Source organism: Sceloporus occidentalis, unplaced genomic scaffold (genome assembly GCF_023333645.1).
Source record: "Sceloporus occidentalis isolate IW3139 unplaced genomic scaffold, rSceOcc1.0.p SCAF_38, whole genome shotgun sequence".
NCBI lineage: Eukaryota > Metazoa > Chordata > Lepidosauria > Squamata > Phrynosomatidae > Sceloporus > Sceloporus occidentalis.
Genome location: NW_028317018.1, coordinates 6752501 through 6762500, shown reverse-complemented (window position 1 = coordinate 6762500; position 10000 = coordinate 6752501). Strand labels below are relative to the sequence as shown.

Sequence of the window (10000 nt, the reverse complement as noted above, 5' to 3'; positions counted from 1 at the left end):
TGGGATAGCCGTAGGTGTGAGCGCTTTTTATTTTACTTCTCTTATTCTGTTGCTGCTGCTGCTTGTCGTCAGACAGAAAGAATTATAAGCCCTGGGACAGGACAGAGAAGGTGAGAAGGTGAGAAGGTGAGAAGGTTCAAATAATAGTTTAAAGTTTTGATGATGAGCAAGAAACACATGGCAAAAAGCTCTCCCCGGACTGTGAGAAAAGAAAAAGCCTACAACACCTGGTATTCCCAGGCGGTCTCCCATCCAGGTACTAACCAGGCCCTACCCTGCTTAGCTTCCAAGATCAGACGAGATGGGGCACTTTCAGGGTGGTATGGCTGCAGGCGGGCGGGCTTTTTATTTTACTTCTCTTATTCTGTTGCTGCTGCTGCTGCTTGTCGTCAGACAGAAAGAATTATAAGCCCTTGGACAGGACAGAGAAGGTGAGAAGGTGAGAAGGTGAGAAGGTTCAAATAAAGGTTTAAAGCTTTGATGATGAGCAAGAAACACATGGCAAAAAGCTCTCCCCGGACTGTGATAAAAGAAAAAACCTACAACACCTGGTATTCCCAGGTGGTCTCCCACCCAGGTACTAACCAAGCCCAACCTTGCTTATCTTCTGAGATCAGATGAGATTGGGCACTTTCAGAGTGGTATAGCCACAGGTAGGAGAGCTTTTTATTTTACTTCTCTTATTCTGTTGCTGCTGCTGCTTGTCGTCAGAAAGAAAGAATTATAAGCCCTGGGACAGGACAGAGAAGGTGAGAAGGTGAGAAGGTGGATGATGGGCGTGGTTTGACAGCCGACCAACATGGACGCTTAACTTGCTGGCTCCGCTGGCCCGCCGCATTAATTAGCTCCAAACGGCGCTTCTCTACTGAAAATGGGGAAACACTCGAAGGCTATCGCTACCCCTAAGCCTGCCCCGCCGAAGGGTCGACCGCTACCTACCTCTGTGAAGTCCTTCTTTCACAATTTGCCGGACGCGGAGTCCCGTGATTCCCTGGAGAAGGCCTCGCCACCTGGCAGTCCTTGTAGCGTGGCCTCGGATTTGCCGTCTGAATCCAGCCAGGATCCGCCGCATCTGCGGACGAATCGAGATGGTGACGGTTGGCGGGACACCCTGAAAGATCTACCTACCAAACCGGATCTTATCTCTATTATTCGAGACACTCATGCCCCGCTGAAAGCAGACCTCGCGGAAATCAAGCGGGACCTCCAAAACATGGGCGACAGAGTCACTACCCTTGAAAGTGATGCGGTTGCTACTTGCTCGGCAGTGGATGTCGCTTCGGAACAACTTCATCTACAAGCTGAGACTATTGCCCGGCTGACGCAAAAGGTCGAAGACCTTGACAACCGAGGCCGTCGCTCTAACCTGCGAGTACGTGGCATTCCGGAGTCTGTTGCTGGGCCCGATATCACTACGGTGACCTGTGCTCTTTTTAACCGCCTGCTCCAACAACCGGATGACACGGTAATTAAATTTGACCGGATTCACCGGGCACTTCGCCCTAGACAGCCTGATGGTCGCCCGCCGAGGGATATAGTGTGCTGTCTCACGGAATACGCTGTGAAGGACGCTATACTTGCTGCGTGTCGCAAGGCCAGCTCTTTGGATTGGGATGGTAACGCTATACAAATCTTTCCCGACCTGTCTCCCATCACCCTTCAGTATCGTCGGATGCTCAGGCCTCTTAGATCTGCCCTCCGGGATGCCGCCATCCCCTACCAGTGGGGCTTCCCGTTCTCCCTGATGGTTCGCAAGGGACCGGACCGCTTTATCGTCCGTCGGGCTGAGGATGTACCGGACCTCCTTGAGAAGCTGGGCCTACCTGCTGTCGCTATTCCTGATTGGGAATTTTCCTTCCCTCTCCCACCCAAATTGAGCGTCTCCTCGCGTGACTGGTCAGCCAGACCCCAGAGGCGCCGTAAATCCAGACCGGAATGATGCTCTCCATGATTACGCTGTAAGCTTACCTTGCTGTTCTTCACGGGACTTTTTGCTGGCGCTTCCCTGCACTCCTTCACGTCTTCTCATCGCCCGGCTCCGCTTCGAGGGTTGACCTCTGGCTGCACATCGCCGCTCCCTATCGTCCTGGATGACTTTAGGCTCTTCTGCGGTTGGCTACCGCTCATGGACTACCCGTGTGTTCCCTCTCTCTCCTTGCGGACGTTGTTGGTACCGGCTTGTCCGGTACTTGCACTGTTTGTCGGTTTCATGCGAGGGTCGACCCTTCCTTGTGTTTAACTTTGCTTTGGCTTCTCTCTTTTTTGTTATTTTATTATTCTTATTGTTTTGTGCTTTTATTTGCCGTGTACCTGGTCTTGCCTCGCAGGGCTCTTGCTTACCGGGACTCGATGTGTAGTATTGGGGGTCCCTCGCCTTTACGGCTCCCCTATTGTTTTCCGCTTTGGTAGCTTTTATTTTGCTTTTTGTCCCTGCCGCGCTCTTTCTCCTCCTTTGGGGGTTTTTTCTTTCCTAGTCATGACGATCGGGACGCCTTTTTCTTTTCCTTTCTTTTCTCAACCGATCTCTGTCATGGCTCCCTCTTTCCTTTGAGGGCCTTCCTGGATGGCGGGTTGTGAGTTTTCCCCGCAGCGCTTCCCTTGGTCTCCGGTTTCCGGGTTAGCCCGTGCTCGAATACACTCTTCCGCATCCCTGTTAGCCCCTTTTTGTGTTTGAGTTGTCAGTCTTTGTTGCGTCCTTTCTCCTCCTTCGGGAGTCTTTTTCCTGCCTAGCCACTACGGTCGGGAAGCCTTTTCCTTTTTTCTTTCTGCTACCGACTCCTGTAGTGGCTTTCTTTTTCCTCCACAACCTTTGCCAGGGCAATAGGCTGTGTGCCATGCTAGGTAGCTACTTTGTGGCCCTGGGCTATTTGACTGTTTGCCTCGCACACACTTATCCGCTTTTGCGCTTCTGTTCGTTAGCCCTCCGTGTCTGTCGGTCTTTTCTGTTGCTCCCTTCTCCTCCTCCGGGAGTCGTTTTTCTTTCTAGCCATGGCGGTCGGGAAGCCTTTCCCTTCTCCTTTCTTTTTGCTCCCGGCTCCTGTCATGGTTTCTCTTTTGCTAGCGTAGCGCTCACCTGCCAGTGGCGGGTTGGGTGTCTGTAGCACACGGTTGCGCATTCCACGGTCCTTGGTGGCCACACATGCCTCTACACATTTACTTGTTTTATCCCCATTTATTTGCCTATTTTTGCCTATTCTTACGCCGTTTTGGTTTCTTTCCTCCCTTGTCATATTTCTGGTATGCGGTGGGCCATGGTGCCTGCTATAATTTTCCCTTTTTTTTATTGGTTTGTAATTGTTTATTTTTCTTTCTGTGTTGTTTCTGCTGTCTCTGCTCCCTGAGCTGACCATCCTGGTTCCTTGTGTACCAGGCCTTTGGTTTTGTCCATTGTTTGGACGTTATGGCTCTCCTGTTGCTAGGCACTCTTCGTGTTGGTGCCTGCCTCGTGGCTTGTCCACGCTTTGTTATGTTTTATGGTTCTTGTGTTTATATTTGTATGGATTTTGTTGTCTTGATGGCGCGTGTCCTCTGCTCACTCTTCTGCTGTCTCTCTAGGTGTCACACTCATGCAATCGAATAAAGTGAGGTTTACTACCCTTAATGTTCGGGGCCTTAATAAGCCGGAGCGTCGCTCTCAACTGATTCGCTTCTTGCAGTCTGATAAATCTAAGGTTGCCTTTATTCAGGAGACCCACTTCAGGGCCGGGAGGGAACCCAAATTATATTCTCAACACTTTCCTCTCCTCTACACGTCTAGCTCCCCGGATTCCAAAACTAAGGGGGGCGCTATATTACTCCATAAATCCCTGCCGTTTCAGCATTTTGACACCTGGAGGGATCAGGAGGGTAGATGCCTCTTCATTAAAGGTTTTGTTGCCACCCAAATGGTTACCCTGGCCTGTGTTTATGCCCCCAATCGTGATCAAACGCGGTTTCTGGTTTCTGCCCTCCACAAATTAGCTGATTTTCAGGAGGGGATCTCCTTGTTGGGTGGTGACTTTAATATGACGTTGGACCCGCGACTGGACAGCTCCTCGGGACGGTCGTGCATCTCCTATTCGCGCATCGCCCGGGTTAAACGGGCCCTTCACGCTATACAGTTAGTGGACGCGTGGCGTGTCCAAAATCCCTCTACTAGGGATTACACGTATTTTTCCCCTTTACATTCTCGTTATACGAGGATTGATACTATTTTCGTGTCTCACCATCATTTACCTATGTTGTCCTCCTCCAGTGTGGGTCCCATCACTATAAGTGACCATGCCCCGGTCCATGTTACTCTCTCCTTTAAGTGTCTCCCCCCCGCTCCTGGTGTTGGAGACTTAATGAGTCCTTGCTTTCCACGCCTGCCCATGTTCAAATTCTTGATAAGGACCTCAAGCAATATTTCTCGGAGAATGTTTCTGCCCATCTGCCCTTTTCCACTGTTTGGGAGGCCCATAAGTCGGTGATACGGGGGCGGCTAATTCAAATGGGGGCTACTGTTAAGCGCATCCGTTTGGGTGAAATCATGCGTCTTACTAATGAGATAGCTCGTTTGGACTCTAGGCATAAACTCACCTTAGACCCTGCACTCCTGGTTCAGTTGGTTGCTTTGCGAGAGAGGTTGGCGTCCCTGGTGGATAGTCAGTCCAGGCGACTTTATCTCCTAACCCGTAGTCACTTCTATGAATCTGGGGACAAGGCGGGTAAGTTGCTTGCTAGGGCCCTTCGTGCCAAGCGGGCTCAGTCCTTTATACCGAAGGTCCGGGATCGTTCCGGTGCCGCCCGCCACTCCACCCCTGACATAGCAGCTTGCTTCCGCGATTTTTATGCATCCCTGTACAACCTGCCTCCAGCTCCGGGCTTGGCGCCGTCCTTTCGGGATTCCCTGCGGCAGTATTTGGCTAAATATTTAACGAAACATGTTTCCCCGTCGGATGCTGCGCTTTTGGATACCCCGATTGACCTTGCTGAGGTGGTGGCGGCCATTAAATCTCTCCCTAATGGCAAGAGTCCTGGTCCTGATGGACTTACGAAAGCATACTATAAACAGTTTGTTGCCACTTTAGCCCCCCATTTGGTTACCTTGTTTAATGGCATGGCTGATGGGGATCACTTTGACCCACATACCAACACTGCCCATGTTACTGTTATACTGAAGCCGGGTAAGGCGGCTGACCTTTGCGAAAGCTATCGTCCCATCTCATTGCTCAACACTGACATAAAATTATTGGCCAAGATTCTTGCTACTCGTTTGGGGCCCCTTGTACCGTCGCTCATCCATCTGGACCAGGTTGGTTTTGTTCCGGGGCGGGAGGCGAGGGATAACACCACCAGAGTCCTTGACGTTCTTGACCGGGCTGGGCGCCTTCATACCCCGCTGGCTCTGGTCTCTACGGACGCTGAGAAGGCGTTCGATAGGGTCTCGTGGCCCTATCTCTTCCAAGTGCTGCGCAGCTTGGGCCTGGGTGCGACTTTTTGTAACTGGGTCTCAGTACTCTATTTTAACCCCTCTGCCAGGGTCAAGATTAATGGCTTTCTTTCGGACCCGTTTTTCTTGGCCAATGGTACTCGTCAGGGTTGTCCACTGTCCCCCCTCCTGTTCGCGCTTAGCATGGAACCTTTGGCCAATGCTATTAGAGCCAATCCTGGTATCTCTGGAATGTTAGTTTCGGGGGTGGAGCATAAATTGGCCTTATTCGCGGATGATATGTTGGGGATCCTGTCTGCTCCCCTTACATCCCTGCCCTTTTTCCTCCAGGAACTGGAGACGTACCAAGCATTTTCTAATTATAAGATAAACTTGGGTAAGTCGGAGATATTGGGGGTCCACCTGGCGGACTCTACTAAACGGGAGTTAAGCTCTCGGTTTCCCATTAAATGGTGCGGCTCGTCCCTTCGATTCCTGGCCCTCCAACTCCCTGCGGATCTCTCCCTGCTATTCTCATTGAATTTTGTCCCCATCCTGCAGCGGGTCTCTCAGGACCTGTGTAAGTGGGCCTTCCCGCATGTTTCGTGGTTCGGGAGGGTTGCCGTCGTTAAGATGAACATCTTGCCACGGTTCCTGTACCTCTTTCATGCCCTACTGATTTTTATTCCCAGGGATTATTTTAAGCAATGCCACCGAGTCTTTTTGAAGTACATTTGGTCGTCTGGACACCATCGCCTCGCTTTTTCCCATCTGGTTCGTCCTAAGCTCCTGGGAGGCCTGGGTGTCCCACACTTGGAGTTGTATTACCATGCGGCTCATCTGCGTCGTGTGGTTGAGTGGACTATTAGGGCTCCTAAGCAGTGGGTGGCACTGGAGGAGGACGCTCTCCCGCACCCCATACACTCTTATCCGTGGCTGTCCACCCCCTCCCGGCCCACCGCTCGCCTTAAACATTGCACCATTTCCCCGACTATGCGGATCCTCCGGAAATACATGTCCAAGGGTTCTTTGACGTCCTCCACTAGCCCTCTCTTCCCCATCTCTGACAATCCTGCCTTTGCCCCTGGCTACAGAACAGGCAGGACTAGACCGTTTTCTCCTTTAGTTTCCGGTATTTTGCGTTTCTATCATATTTCTGACTCGGACTCAGTCAAACCGTTGCAGACTCTGTTAGGGGCGTCCTTTTTTTATGCCCAAATGCGCCACTTTATTGCTTCTTTACCGTGCTTGATGAGTTACCGCAGACCTCTGACGGAATTTGAACGCCTGTGCACCTCTAAGTCTGAGCCGCCCCACCTGGTTTCCACACTGTACTCCATCCTCCTTACTCTTGAGTGCTCCTCTAAGCCGTATTTCCTGGCCCTTTGGGAACGGGATCTCCCGGCTCTCTCCGGGGATGAGGTATGGGATAAGATTATTCAGTTGGTTCATAAGGGCGCTATCTCAAGTAGAATCCAGGAAACCTCCTACAAGTTATTGATTCGGTGGTATCGCACCCCACACGCTTTACATCAATTCCTCCCGGATGTCCCGGACTGTTGTTGGAGGTGTGAGACGGGCCCTGGCACTATTTTACATATTTGGTGGTCTTGCCCCTTGGTTACCCCCTTTTGGAGGCTAGTGGAAGGGGTGATTCGGGAAGTAAATGACCCTCATTATGTGCTGACCCCCGAGGCGGCTCTCTTGCACCATACATCGCTCCCGGTCGCTGTTTATAGACACTCAGTGACGTACCATATATTAAGTGCGGCCAAAGCTGTTATCCCCCGTTTTTGGAGAAGCCGTGACACTCCGCCGATCCAGGCTTGGGTCAGCAGGATGAACTTTATTGCCCACATGGAGGAGTTGGTGTGGGCCTCCAGGGGCAAGGAATATTTGTTCATCAGGCGCTGGTTCTGGTGGAAGGAGCTCACCTCTTCCCCGCGCTTACCTGCTCTTTTACAGTCCGCCTGAGGGGCCCCTTCGGTCGTGTGGGTTTGCCACCCCTGGGTCCGTTTGCGCGGCTCACCCTTCCCTGCTCTGGGTGTTCCCCTCTCTTTGTGTCCCTCGGCTGCTTCGCTAGCACTTAGGTGTTATGTGGTTGTAGCGACACGCGCCATCTGACTCTGATTTTTATGTTGTGTTCATGATTTTGTTTTGTTTGTTTTTGTTTGCTCTCTCCGTACGGACCTTTCCGTGTGCTTACTTATGTGCCTTTTTACCATACGCATTGTGTTGAGGGGGTCTTTGTTGGACACTGATCTCCACTTATCTAACCTGTCTATTGAGCACCTCTGCTCCACACTATGTACTTTTGCATACTTCTCCCTTTCGTTCCGTGTCACGATGCTCTCTGTCATGCATGATTATCGCCCTGTGAACCGATATGTCGTTTGCCTATGACCATTGATTCATCGTGATTTATTTTGCAGTGCATTGTGCTTCTGTACTATACCTGTGCCTTTTGGTATGTTTTCGGATGTAACACACTGTTGTATACCTGATATTTTATTAAACGGAGACTTGAAAAAAAAAAAAAAAAAAGAAGGTGAGAAGGTGAGAAGGTTCAAATAATAGTTTAAAGTTTTGATGATGAGCAAGAAACACATGGCAAAAAGCTCTCCTCGGACTGTGAGAGAAGAAAAAGCCTACAACACCAGGTATTCCCAGGCAGTCTCCTATCCAGGTACTAACCAGGCCCAACCCTGCTTAGCTTCCAAGATCAGATGAGATCAGTTACTTTCAGGGTGGTATGGCTGCAGGCAGAATAATTTTTTATTTTACTTCTCTTATTCTGTTGCTGCTGCTGCTGCTGCTGCTGCTGCTGCTGCTGCTGCTGCTGCTGCTGCTGCTGCTGCTGCTTGTCGTCAGACAGAAAGAATTATAAGCCCTGGGACAGGACAGAGAAGGTGAGAAGGTGAGAAGGTTCAAATAAGGGCTTAAAGCTTTGATGATGAGCAAGAAACACATGGCAGAAAGCTCTCCCCGGACAGTGAGAAAAGAAAAAGCCTACAACACCTGGCATTCCCAGGCGGTCTCCCATCCAGGTACTAACCAGGCCCAACCCTGCTTAGCTTCCAAGATCAGAGTAGATCAGGCACTTTCAGGGTGGTATGGCTGCAAGTGTGAGAGCTTTTTATTTTACTTCTCTTATTCTGTTGCTGCTGCTGCTGCTGCTGCTGCTGCTGCTGCTGCTGCTGCTGCTGCTGCTGCTGCTGCTGCTGCTGCTGCTTGTCGTCAGACAGAAAGAATTATAAGCCCTGGGACAGGACAGAGAAGGTGAGAAGGTGAGAAGGTTCAAATAAGGGTTTAAAGCTTTGATGATGAGCAAGAAACACATGGCAAAAAGCTCTCCCCGGACTGTGAGAAAAGAAAAAGCCTACAACACCTGGTATTCCCAGGTGGTCTCCCATCCAGGTACTAACCAGCCCCAACCCTGCTTAGCTTCCAAGATCAGATGAGATCGGGCACTTTCAGGGTGGTGTGGCTGCAAGCGGGAGGGCTTATTATTTTACTTCTCTTATTCTGCTGCTGCTGCTGCTGCTGCTGCTGCTGCTGCTGCTGCTGCTGCTGCTGCTGCTGCTGCTGCTGCTGCTGCTGCTGCTGCTGCTGCTGCTGCTGCTGCTGCTGCTGCTGCTTGTCGTTAGACAGAAAGAATTATAAGCCCTGGGACAGGACAGAGAAGGTGAGAAGGTGAGAAGGTGAGAAGGTTCAAATAATAGTTTAAAGTTTTGATGATGAGTAAGAAACACATGGCAAAAAGCTCTCCTCGGACTGTGAGAGAAGAAAAAGCCTACAACACCGGATATTCCCAGGCGGTCTCCCATCCCGGTACTAACCAGTCCCAACCAGTCCCAACCCTGCGTAGCTTCCAAGTTCAGACAAGATTGGGCGCTTTCAGGGTGGTACGGCTGTAGGCGTGAGAGCTTTTTATTTTACTTCTCTTATTCTGTTGCTGCTGCTGCTTGTCGTCAGACAGAAAGAATTATAAGCCCTGGGACAGGACAGAGAAGGTGAGAAGGTGAGAAGGTTCAAATAAAGGTTTAAAGCTTTGATGATGAGCAAGAAACACATGGCAAAAAGCTCTACCCGGACTGTGATAAAAGGAAAAACCTACAACACCTGGTATTCCCAGGTGGTCTCCCATCCCAGTACTAACCAAGCCCAACCTTGCTTAGCTTCTGAGATCAGATGAGATCAGACACTTTCAGGGTGGTATGGCTGCAGGCAGAAGAGCTTTTTATTTTACTTCTCTTATTCTGTTGCTGCTGCTGCTTGTCGTCATACAGAAAGAATTATAAGCCCTGGGACAGGACAGAGAAGGTGAGAAGGTGAGAAGGTTCAAATAATGGTTTAAAGCTTTGATGATGAGCAAGAAACACATGGCAAAAAGCTCTCCCTGGACTGTGAGAGAAGAAAAAGCCTACAACACCGGGTATTCCCAAGTGGTCTCCCATCCAGGTACAACCCTGCTTAGCTTCCAAGATCAGATGAGATTGGGCACTTTCAGGGTGGTGCGGCTGCAGGCGGGAGAGCTTATTATTTTACTTCTCTTATTCTGTTGCTGCTGCTGCTGCTGCTGCTGTTGCTGCTGCTGCTGCTGCTGCT

The 10000-nt window shown here is 50.5% G+C and overlaps 4 non-coding genes and 3 pseudogenes across 4 annotated transcripts in view; all 7 read right to left on the bottom strand.

The window, feature by feature from the left end:
- The window catches only part of LOC149290766 (5S ribosomal RNA), a 119-nt gene extending 103 nt beyond the window's left edge, over positions 1 to 16 (bottom strand). The window contains exon 1 of the ribosomal RNA XR_016276449.1: positions 1 to 16. This exon is cut by the window's left edge and continues 103 nt beyond it. This is a non-coding gene — a ribosomal RNA (5S ribosomal RNA).
- A 199-nt stretch (positions 17 to 215) lies between these two features.
- On the bottom strand, positions 216 to 334 carry LOC149290765 (5S ribosomal RNA). The gene has a single exon (XR_016275340.1). It is a non-coding gene; the product is annotated as a 5S ribosomal RNA (ribosomal RNA).
- A 202-nt stretch (positions 335 to 536) lies between these two features.
- Positions 537 to 655, bottom strand: LOC149290764 (5S ribosomal RNA; annotated as a pseudogene).
- Positions 656 to 8037: 7382 nt separating this feature from the next.
- LOC149290763 (5S ribosomal RNA) lies at positions 8038 to 8156 on the bottom strand. The gene has a single exon (XR_016276861.1). It is a non-coding gene; the product is annotated as a 5S ribosomal RNA (ribosomal RNA).
- Positions 8157 to 8398: 242 nt separating this feature from the next.
- On the bottom strand, positions 8399 to 8517 carry LOC149290762 (5S ribosomal RNA; annotated as a pseudogene).
- Positions 8518 to 8768: 251 nt separating this feature from the next.
- On the bottom strand, positions 8769 to 8887 carry LOC149290761 (5S ribosomal RNA; annotated as a pseudogene).
- A 615-nt stretch (positions 8888 to 9502) lies between these two features.
- Positions 9503 to 9621, bottom strand: LOC149290760 (5S ribosomal RNA). Its single transcript, XR_016276922.1, has one exon. It is a non-coding gene; the product is annotated as a 5S ribosomal RNA (ribosomal RNA).
- Between the last annotated feature and the right edge of the window lie 379 nt (positions 9622 to 10000).